We start from the raw sequence: 12,419 nt of genomic DNA, 5'->3' as shown, positions 1-12,419 counted from the left end.
TTCCATTTGATATCCCGCTATGACTTGAGAACGACGTTAAGCCAACGTCGAAAAGTACGTTGTCGGTTAAACATTTTGTATTAATTGTAACTTTATCGCAATAATTAGTGCCTTAGATAATACACACACTCTTCGAGGAGAAATTTTTACTATTTTTTGTTGTGTAGATAACATTGCAATTTGAGAAGTTTGCGAAAAATCTGTGAAATGCGTTTGTCTCAACAGGTTTCGTCTAAGATTGTAGTTGATTTGGAATTTAATCTTTAGCTCTTTTTAACGTTATAAAGTACAATTGACAATTTTGACATGGATAATTGAGCAATATAAATAAATAAATCATTATTTAATATTTTAGTTTGTGTAGCGCGCGGATATTTTAAAGGAAGCGCGCGCTCTCTTTTCGAAGGAAACGACTCGATTGTTGCGTCACTTGCGACAACGGACAAAGACTAGAAAGCTTTCCGAGAGCAACGTAGCTCTTGCTTGCAACAGAAAACCTAGATTCGGCAGTGAAACTAGAGAAAATTTGATTGGACTGCTATTGAAAGGATTTGTTAGAATACGATGATGATAGCTCTATTGACAGACTACAAAGAGTGCTCCGAGAACTGGAGGAAAGAGTTGACAGGTATTTTGAAGACTTAGGTGAAATTGAAAAAATGTGCAAGCAAGCACATGAAGATGTAAAGAGGTTCCAGCTGAAAGCTAAAGTTGAGAAGAATAGTGAAGAGAGATGCTGAGATACAAGGCAAAATGTTCTCAGCTGTTAAATGGATATCGTGTTATAAGGCGGCTAAATATGCTCTTGTAGGTAGAATACGCGTGCTTGTTGAAAGATGCTGATGCTATATTGATTTTAAAGTAATTTTACCGAAGAATCTACTCGAAAAAAAATTGTTAAAAGGTAAGTGTACAATAATTGATCACCTAAGAGAGCTTAAAAGAGGCAGACTGCACGGGCATGTCTCGATATCCCGCGTTACCCGCGGGAAGTGAACAATGAAGAACCCGAGATTTCAGAATATTCTCGACTCCTTTTTAAATCGAAAAGAGATGAATGAGTCTTAGTAACAGTCGGTTTACAATCGGTTTACTTTGAATGTTGAACACAACCAAAGCGTAAAAGAACGGTTTACAACGGTTTACAACGGTTTACATAGACAATAAAAGATGATCATCAGAGTTCTTTTTAAATAGCTGTAAACCGTGTAAACCGTTTGTAAACCGTGTAAAGCGTTTGTAAACCGTTAAAATAAGCACACATCCTCTTGTAAACCGTTCAAAATCAATCACAGTATTTACAGTTATTTAACGTTCTAGCGGATAACTTGTCAGCCGACGGATTCCATTTGGAACAAAAAACTGCGATTTAGTATAGGAAAACCGTCGTTTGCAATAGTTTAATATTAACCACCAGTCCGTCACGAGTCATTTTATTTGACACGCTTGGGACGCAATCGTGTGACGTTATTCTATACTTTATCCACAAAAGAACATTGTGGGTTTTTTTTACAAACTGAGTTCGCGTTATCTCATTTTATAACGCTTGAGACGTAATCGCGCGAGAGAACTTTCGTTCCATTCCTTTCAAATGCTGAATTTGTTAAATTTCTTTTGTTCTCTGCACTGAACGCTTCTCAGTTTTATTACGAAAATCGGGTGCAATTTAATATACTCATTGTATACTCTATTCTTTTGTTAATCAAAAACGATATTGGAGAACGCGATACAAATTGTTCTAACTACAACAACTAACGTACATGAAAATCTCATTTTATCTCATTTATTTTGAAGTTTAAGAGGCAGATTCTTCACTTAAAAAACGTTCAATTCGATATAGCATCAGCTTGCGTCTACAAAGGCACCTATTCTTCCTGCAAAAGCATCTAAGGCAGGCTTAAAATGATACATGCCTGCAACAGTCACTTTTTAGATTAATCATAAAAATCATTTTTCCCGCCCCGTCCCCCATTTCAATGTTGTCAAATGACGGATTCTTTGCGCAGTATGTTGGGGGGCTCAACATTGTCATATGTTGCAGTATGTTGGGAAGCTCAATGTTGTCAAATGACGGATTATTTGCGCAGTATGTTTGGAAGCTCAACATTTTAATATGTTGCAGTATGTTGGGAAGCTCAATGTTGTCAAATGACGGATTCTTTGCGCAGTATGTTGGAAAGCTCAACATTGTAATATGTTGCAGTATGTTGGGAAGCTCAATGTTGTCAAATGACGGATTATTTGCGCAGTATGTTGGAAAGCTCAACATTTTAATATGTTGCAGTATGTTGGGAAGCTCAATGTTGTCAAATGACGGATTATTTGCGCAGTATGTTGGGAAGCTCAACATTTTAATATGTTGCAGTATGTTGGGAAGCTCAATGTTGTCAAATGACGGATTCTTTGCGCAGTATGTTGGGAAGCTCAACATTGTAATATGTTGCAGTATGTTGGGAAGCTCAATGTTGTCAAATGACGGATTCTTTGCGCAGTATGTTGGAAAGCTCAACATTGTAATATGTTGCAGTATGTTGGAAAGCTCAATGTTGTCAAATGACAGATTATTTGCGCAGTATGTTGGAAAGCTCAACATTTTAATATGTTGCAGTATGTTGGGAAGCTCAATGTTGTCAAATGACGGATTATTTGCGCAGTATGTTGGAAAGCTCAACATTGTAATATGTTGCAGTATGTTGGGAAGCTCAATGTTGTCAAATGACGGATTCTTTGCGCAGTATGTTGGAAAGCTCAACATTGTAATATGTTGCAGTATGTTGGGAAGCTCAATGTTGTCAAATGACGGATTATTTGCGCAGTATGTTGGAAAGCTCAACATTTTAATATGTTGCAGTATGTTGGGAAGCTCAATGTTGTCAAATGACGGATTCTTTGCGCAGTATGTTGGGGGGCTCAACATTGTAATATGTTGCAGTATGTTGGGAAGCTCAATGTTGTCAAATGACGGATTCTTTGCGCAGTATGTTGGGAAGCTCAACATTTTAATATGTTGCAGTATGTTGGGAAGCTCAATGTTGTCAAATGACGGATTATTTGCGCAGTATGTTGGGAAGCTCAACATTGTAATATGTTGCAGTATGTTGGGAAGCTCAATGTTGTCAAATGACGGATTCTTTGCGCAGTATGTTGGAAAGCTCAACATTGTAATATGTTGCAGTATGTTGGAAAGCTCAATGTTGTCAAATGACGGATTATTTGCGCAGTATGTTGGAAAGCTCAACATTGAAATGGAGAGTGAGGAGAAAAAGAATTAATTTGGATATCGTGGCAACACTTTTAACGAGCTAGGGCTACAAAATACACTGTAAATATAATATACATGTACTCAAGCAGTAGCTACTGACTCAACCAATATCCAATGAAACAAAGCATTCTACGCCAACAAGACTAATATATCTATAAATTATAAGATAAAAAAAAAAATTCAAATTCTTTTCATGATTTACCAATGCTTGAAAAGTGATGTTGTCTAAAAAAAACAACTTTTAGTACACTAATACAGCAAAATATAAATAAATTAACAAAAAATAAATAAATAAATAAATTAATTAATTAATAAAAAAATAAAAAAAGACCAATTCCTAGAGCCGTAGGGTCGCATCTTCACGCGGGGAGAGTTTATTCGGCCCCCAAGCCATTTAGAATAAACCCTATACTGGAAGATTCGAACCCGCGACTTTGAGGTGATGAAGCTACATCAGCCGCCGGCAGCGATGCCACTTCGCCACCTCGGGAATCCGTTGGGATGATACTAAAAAATTTGAATGTGTATACTTGGAATTAATTAATTAATTAACTTCCGCCGGAAACTGGCTGAAATCGAGGCTAAGATTGTTTCGCGGCAGTGAAACTTTTTTCAAACCCGGCGAAAGGTTTTTGACCAGGCGGTCAGTCGTCCGTCATTATCCTGCGCGTTTCGATAGCGAAATATGACGTTTCTCCTTCCTGCGCACTCAGTTCAAATGGGCTAAGATTATTCCGCGGAAAACCTGGTAAACTCAAGATCACTCAAGGCTCAAGCGCTTGTGGTGAGCAAAACATTTTTGGATCAAGAGATCGGTTGTTGGTCATTATTCCGCGCGTTTCGATGGCGAAATACGCCATCGAAACGCCCGTCGACTTCGATTGAGCAATAGGTAACTTAACATCGCTTCTAACAAGCTGTTTTATTTGTTGATAGTTTATTACAGTTGAATTTCACGTATTAAGAACGAAAGTACCAAGGAAAAAATGTGTTAACGTTTCGTCTTCGAGAAGCCTTTTTTACCGAGAAGATTTATGATAATATAAATACACAAACTAATGAATAAGTGCCAAGCCATTTGTTAAATGTATTGTTTAATTGTATTTCACACTTTGATCTATTGTTGACTTGTAGCACTTGTATACTCTCATTTCGTATGCGATTTTGACTTGAGAACAACATTAAGCCAACGTCAAAGAGCACGTTGTTGGTTAAACATTTTGTTTTGATTGTAATTTCATAACAATAATTGGTGACTTAGATAATGAACACAATCTCCGAGGAGAAAGAGTTTTCCAATGCAAAAGCCGGTGAAAAACGCTAAGAGCGCTTGTATACTGTGCTCAAAGCCCTCAAGTGGTATTTTTCTCAACGTTCTTTCAAACAGTTTAACAATAATTTTAAGCAGAGCGCAATTGTTCAAAGGGAAGATAATGCCATCCACCGGAGAAATCGCTATCCAGTGAATAAGTGTTGACAAAACATACTGCGCTTTCTATCGGATATAGTGTTGGAGAGGGACACGCCAATGTTTTGCACGACGAAATTAAAAGTGATTTCGTTTGTTATAAAGGTAGTGTAGTGGACGACATTGAAACGCACATGATGACTGTAATAAGAAGGCGTGTGTTCAGCTTGTATGCGCCGATCCCTGGAACGGAGCAAGTGAGTTTAAATCCCTGCGGCAGATGTTTCGCTCAGCTAATCTAGTTATAACGAGCAACGATTACGTGAACTGCAATGTTTACATCGTTTTCACGACAGTCAAAAGCTGAGAAAACATCACAACTTGTAGAGGTTAATATAATAATTTCGTGTATAGTACACTATTATGCAAATAGCAACGGGTTACCATTGTAACCCGTAAAGTTATAACAAGTTTATCGGAGTAATCATCTTCTTAATCTCAGCGAGTTACAATGGTAACCCGTTGAACTGCAACTACAATCCTCGGTCGCGCCCTAAAAAAACAAAGAGGCTGTGAGCCCCTGAATCCGGAAAATTAATTATGAAACAAGAATAAAAATCCGCGATTTTGACGCTTACTCATATCAGTGTTTCTGCTGAGTTGAAAGACTGCCGCTCTTTTATCTGCGGCGATAAATTTCTCAAAAATCATTGGGCCTTTTCCCGCTTTTCTGTTTATGCACCGATCTATTTAACGTGTGCATTAGGCTAGGTGTTCAGCGGGATTTCTTTTATAGCCATTTTGCAACAAAAAAGGTGTCATGCTGCCCACAACAGTAACACTCCCTTTTCCCGCGAAAATTACAGCTGTTTTGTGATTGTTCGAACGACTAGATTTCGTGACTTGAACTCACGATATATAACGTAGACAATCTTGTAGCAGGAAGCTTAGCAATACGGATACCATTTGGGACAGAAAACGGCGATTTAGTATATGAAAACCGTCGTTTGCAATAGTTTAATATCAACCACCAGCCCGTCACGCGTAATTTCATCTGCCACGCTTGGGACGTAATCGCGTGATGCGATTGCTATACTTTAAAATTATATTCAGCACTTGTACACTTCCATTTGATATCCCGCTATGACTTGAGAACGACGTTAAGCCAACGTCGAAAAGTACGTTGTCGGTTAAACATTTTGTATTAATTGTAACTTTATCGCAATAATTAGTGCCTTAGATAATACACACACTCTTCGAGGAGAAATTTTCACTATTTTTTGTTGTGTAGATAACATTGCAATTTGAGAAGTTTGCGAAAAATCTGTGAAATGCGTTTGTCTCAACAGGTTTCGTCTAAGATTGTAGTTGATTTGGAATTTAATCTTTAGCTCTTTTTAACGTTGTAAAGTACAATTGACAATTTTGACATGGATAATTGAGCAATATTAATAAATAAATCATTATTTAATATTTTAGTTTGTGTAGCGCGCGGATATTTTAAAGGAAGCGCGCGCTCTCTTTTCGAAGGAAACGACTCGATTGTTGCGTCACTTGCGACAACGGACAAAGACTAGAAAGCTTTCCGAGAGCAACGTAGCTCTTGCTTGCAACAGAAAACCTAGATTCGGCAGTGAAACTAGAGAAAATTTGATTGGACTGCTATTGAAAGGATTTGTTAGAATACGATGATGATAGCTCTATTGACAGACTACAAAGAGCGCTCCGAGAACTGGAGGAAAGAGTTGACAGGTATTTGAAGAGTTAGGTGAAATTGAAAAAATGTGCAAGCAAGCACATGAAGATGTAAAGAGGTTCCTGCTGAAAGCTAAAGTTGAGAAGAATAGTGAAGAGAGATGCTGAGATACAAGGCAAAATGTTCTCAGCTGTTAAATGGATATCGTGTTATAAGGCGGCTAAATATGCTCTTGTAGGTAGAATACGCGTGCTTGTTGAAAGATGCTGATGCTATATTGATTTTAAAGTAATTTTACCGAAGAATCTACTCGAAAAAAAATTGTTAAAAGGTAAGTGTACAATAATTGATCACCTAAGAGAGCTTAAAAGAGGCAGACTGCACGGGCATGTCTCGATATCCCGCGTTACCCGCGGGAAGTGAACAATGAAGAACCCGAGATTTCAGAATATTCTCGACTCCTTTTTAAATCGAAAAGAGATGAATGAGTCTTAGTAACAGTCGGTTTACAATCGGTTTACTTTGAATGTTGAACACAACCAAAGCGTTAAAGAACGGTTTACAACGGTTTACATAGACAATAAAAGATGATCATCAGAGTTCTTTTTAAATAGCTGTAAACCGTGTAAACCGTTTGTAAACCGTGTAAAGCGTTTGTAAACCGTTAAAATAAGCACACATCCTCTTGTAAACCGTTCAAAATCAATCACAGTATTTACAGTTATTTAACGTTCTAGCGGATAACTTGTCAGCCGACGGATTCCATTTGGAACAAAAAACTGCGATTTAGTATAGGAAAACCGTCGTTTGCAATAGTTTAATATTAACCACCAGTCCGTCACGAGTCATTTTATTTGACACGCTTGGGACGCAATCGTGTGACGTTATTCTATACTTTATCCACAAAAGAACATTGTGGGTTTTTTTTACAAACTGAGTTCGCGTTATCTCATTTTATAACGCTTGAGACGTAATCGCGCGAGAGAACTTTCGTTCCATTCCTTTCAAATGCTGAATTTGTTAAATTTCTTTTGTTCTCTGCACTGAACGCTTCTCAGTTTTATTACGAAAATCGGGTGCAATTTAATATACTCATTGTATACTCTATTCTTTTGTTAATCAAAAACGATATTGGAGAACGCGATACAAATTGTTCTAACTACAACAACTAACGTACATGAAAATCTCATTTTATCTCATTTATTTTGAAGTTTAAGAGGCAGATTCTTCACTTAAAAAACGTTCAATTCGATATAGCATCAGCTTGCGTCTACAAAGGCACCTATTCTTCCTGCAAAAGCATCTAAGGCAGGCTTAAAATGATACATGCCTGCAACAGCCACTTTTTAGATTAATCATAAAAATCATTTTTCCCGCCCCGTCCCCCATTTCAATGTTGTCAAATGACGGATTCTTTGCGCAGTATGTTGGGGGGCTCAACATTGTCATATGTTGCAGTATGTTGGGAAGCTCAATGTTGTCAAATGACGGATTATTTGCGCAGTATGTTTGGAAGCTCAACATTTTAATATGTTGCAGTATGTTGGGAAGCTCAATGTTGTCAAATGACGGATTCTTTGCGCAGTATGTTGGGAAGCTCAACATTGTAATATGTTGCAGTATGTTGGGAAGCTCAATGTTGTCAAATGACGGATTCTTTGCGCAGTATGTTGGAAAGCTCAACATTGTAATATGTTGCAGTATGTTGGGAAGCTCAATGTTGTCAAATGACGGATTATTTGCGCAGTATGTTGGAAAGCTCAACATTTTAATATGTTGCAGTATGTTGGGAAGCTCAATGTTGTCAAATGACGGATTCTTTGCGCAGTATGTTGGGGGGCTCAACATTGTAATATGTTGCAGTATGTTGGGAAGCTCAATGATGTCAAATGACGGATTCTTTGCGCAGTATGTTGGAAAGCTCAACATTGTAATATGTTGCAGTATGTTGGGAAGCTCAATGTTGTCAAATGACGGATTCTTTGCGCAGTAGGTTGGAAAGCTCAACATTGTAACATGTTGCAGTATGTTGGGAAGCTCAATGTTGTCAAATGACGGATTATTTGCGCAGTATGTTGGAAAGCTCAACATTGAAATGGAGAGTGAGGAGAAAAAGAATTAATTTGGATATCGTGGCAACACTTTTAACGAGCTAGGGCTACAAAATACACTGTAAATATAATATACATGTACTCAAGCAGTAGCTACTGACTCAACCATTATCCAATGAAACAAAGCATTCTACGCCAACAAGACTAATATATCTATAAATTATAAGATAAAAAAAAATTCAAATTCTTTTCATGATTTACCAATGCTTGAAAAGTGATGTTGTCTAAAAAAAACAACTTTTAGTACACTAATACAGCAAAAGATAAATAAATTAACAAAAAATAAATAAATAAATAAATTAATTAATTAATAAAAAAAATAAAAAAAGACCACTTCCTAGAGCCGTAGGGTCGCATCTTCACGCGGGGAGAGTTTATTCGGCCCCCAAGCCATTTAGAATAAACCCTATACTGGAAGATTCGAACCCGCGACTTTGAGGTGATGAAGCTACATCAGCCGCCGGCAGCGATGCCACTTCGCCACCTCGGGAATCCGTTGGGATGATACTAAAAAATTTGAATGTGTATACTTGGAATTAATTAATTAATTAACTTCCGCCGGAAACTGGCTGAAATCGAGGCTAAGATTGTTTCGCGGCCGTGAAACTTTTTTCAAACCCGGCGAAAGGTTTTTGACCAGGCGGTCAGTCGTCCGTCATTATCCTGCGCGTTTCGATAGCGAAATATGACGTTTCTCCTTCCTGCGCACTCAGTTCAAATGGGCTAAGATTATTCCGCGGAAAACCTGGTAAACTCAAGATCACTCAAGGCTCAAGCGCTTGTGGTGAGCAAAACATTTTTGGATCAAGAGATCGGTTGTTGGTCATTATTCCGCGCGTTTCGATGGCGAAATACGCCATCGAAACGCCCGTCGACTTCGATTGAGCAATAGGTAACTTAACATCGCTTCCAACAAGCTGTTTTATTTGTTGATAGTTTATTACAGTTGAATTTCACGTATTAAGAACGAAAGTACCAAGGAAAAAGAGTGTTAACGTTTCGTCTTCGAGAAGCCTTTTGTACCGAGAAGATTTATGATAATATAAATACACAAACTAATGAATAAGTGCTAAGCCATTTGTTAAATGTATTGTTTAATTGTATTTCACACTTTGATCTATTGTTGACTTGTAGCACTTGTATACTCTCATTTCGTATGCGATTTTGACTTGAGAACAACATTAAGCCAACGTCAAAGAGCACGTTGTTGGTTAAACATTTTGTTTTGATTGTAATTTCATAACAATAATTGGTGACCTAGATAATGAACACAATCTCCGAGGAGAAAGAGTTTTCCAATGCAAAAGCCGGTGAAAAACGCTAAGAGCGCTTGTATACTGTGCTCAAAGCCCTCAAGTGGTATTTTTCTCAACGTTCTTTCAAACAGTTTAACAATAATTTTAAGCAGAGCGCAATTGTTCAAAGGGAAGATAATGCCATCCACCGGAGAAATCGCTATCCAGTGAATAAGTGTTGACAAAACATACTGCGCTTTCTATCGGATATAGTGTTGGAGAGGGACACGCCAATGTTTTGCACGACGAAATTAAAAGTGATTTCGTTTGTTATAAAGGTAGTGTAGTGGACGACATTGAAACGCACATGATGACTGTAATAAGAAGGCGTGTGTTCAGCTTGTATGCGCCGATCCCTGGAACGGAGCAAGTGAGTTTAAATCCCTGCGGCAGATGTTTCGCTCAGCTAATCTAGTTATAACGAGCAACGATTTCGTGAACTGCAATGTTTACATCGTTTTCACGACAGTCAAAAGCTGAGAAAACATCACAACTTGTAGAGGTTAATATAATAATTTCGTGTATAGTACACTATTATGCAAATAGCAACGGGTTACCATTGTAACCCGTAAAGTTATAACAAGTTTATCGGAGTAATCATCTTCTTAATCTCAGCGAGTTACAATGGTAACCCGTTGAACTGCAACTACAATCCTCGGTCGCGCCCTAAAAAAACAAAGAGGCTGTGAGCCCCTGAATCCGGAAAATTAATTATGAAACAAGAATAAAAATCCGCGATTTTGACGCGACAGTGTTTAGCGGTGTTTTATTTTCGCAATTTGTACAAAAGCCTGTGAGTACGTTATTAACATTAAAAATATGTCAAAAACGTTAAAAAATACGTTTCGCGGGCCTTCATTTCGGTTAACCTACAATGCACTCTAGTAAGCCTGTTTACTGTTATTGACTGCATTTTTATGGGAAACACCTTTTTGAACTTAAAATTTATCCCCCTCTACTCAAGCTATTTGGTGGCCCTGTGGTTAGATATTTTGCTCGTGATGTGATCGGCCCGGGTTCGATTCCATAAAATCCTTTTTTTTTAACATTTTCTTTTTTCTTATTTTCTCTTTTTTTTTAACATTTAGTGCAACTATTGAAGACGATGAAATCCTGCATGCCTTGGCTATAGCTCGCTTACTTATATCAGTGTTTCTGCTGAGTTGAAAGACTGCCGCTCTTTTATCTGCGGCGATAAATTTCTCAAAAACCATTCTAAGATTGGGCCTTTTCCCGCTTTTCTGTTTATGCACCGAACTATTTAACGTGTACATTAGGCTAGGTGTTCAGCGGGATTTCTTTTATAGCCATATATTTTGCAACAAAAAAGGTGTCATGCTGCCCACAACAGTAAAATTACAGCTGTTTTGTGATTGTTCGAACGACTCGATTTCGTGACCTGAACTCACGCTATATAACGTAGACAATGTTGTAGCAGGAAGCTTAGCAATACGGATTCCATTTGGGACAGAAAACTGCGATTTAGTATATGAAAACCGTCGTTTGCAATAGTTTTATATCAACCACCAGCCCGTCACGCGTAATTTCATTTGCCACTCTTGGGACGTAATCGCGTGATGGGATTGCTATACTTTAAAATTATATTCAGCACTTGTACACTTCCATTTGATATCCCACTTTGACTTGAGAACGACGTTAAGCCAACGTCGAAAAGTACGTTGTCGGTTATTTGACACATATTTTCGCCCGTCTGGTGGTGAAAGGACATCATTAAGTCCGGAAACCCGTAAGTCGCTAGCATATCTCAAAGAAGCGAGATGCGTTGTTGTCCGAAGATTGCTAAGCCCACTAAGCCCTGCCAAGACTGGCGGTTAACTTGGCGATCGAAGGCGCACTGAGCCAGGCGAGGTCTAGAAGCAACGTCTGTTCCAAGAAACGTTATTTCTTGGACGTTTTGGCCCATTTGCCACGTGTTGTCGCGTTGAACGTTTGGAAATAAGGAAGTGCTTTTAGACTCTAAAGATTTCTCTTAAATCGAGGCGTATGTGTTTCCGTGTTTCAGCTACTCAGGGATATCCCATAATAATCTTTAATGGATACGTCATTCGATCGTATTGTCGTGATAAACAAAGCCTGGTTCGGCAAACGTTCGCTCGGTCAACGGAATATCAAAACAGAATCGGCAGAAAAAGACGTTTTTCACCGAGAAAAGTAACAGATTGCTTCATTTAGACAAAAAACTAACCCTAAGCTTCGATCCTTTTCAGGAATGAATGGACTGAATGTTGAAAAGAACGATCGTAGTTCGTGATTCAAGATCATTGCGTTACTGCGTGACCACGGAGAGAAACTGGGCCGGAAGCGAAAACATATTATGGATTAGCCTTTAGCAGCCTAAATTTGCTGACTGAAAACAAAACATTGAACTTTCGGCGAGGGAGTTTGTGGTTAGAAGCTGGCGAGAGGAGAGGACGACAGCGTAAGTCGTTTTTGTTTAAGTATTTCTCGTTCCTTTTGCTATGTAATTTTCATTTCTTTCCTCTGTTTAGTCGCTCAAGATTGTCGATCGGTCAGGTTCAGTGACATAACATTCGTGACACTTAACCCTAACCTTAACACTAACCCTAACTTTAGTTTACTGTAACTTCAAAGTTTAATCCTCATCTCTCTTTAAAATTGAAAGGCT

This window comes from Oculina patagonica, chromosome 1 (assembly GCF_052425735.1).
Source record: "Oculina patagonica isolate OP01 chromosome 1, crgOcupat, whole genome shotgun sequence".
Taxonomy (NCBI): domain Eukaryota; kingdom Metazoa; phylum Cnidaria; class Anthozoa; order Scleractinia; family Oculinidae; genus Oculina; species Oculina patagonica.
Note: the sequence above shows the minus strand (reverse complement) of the source record.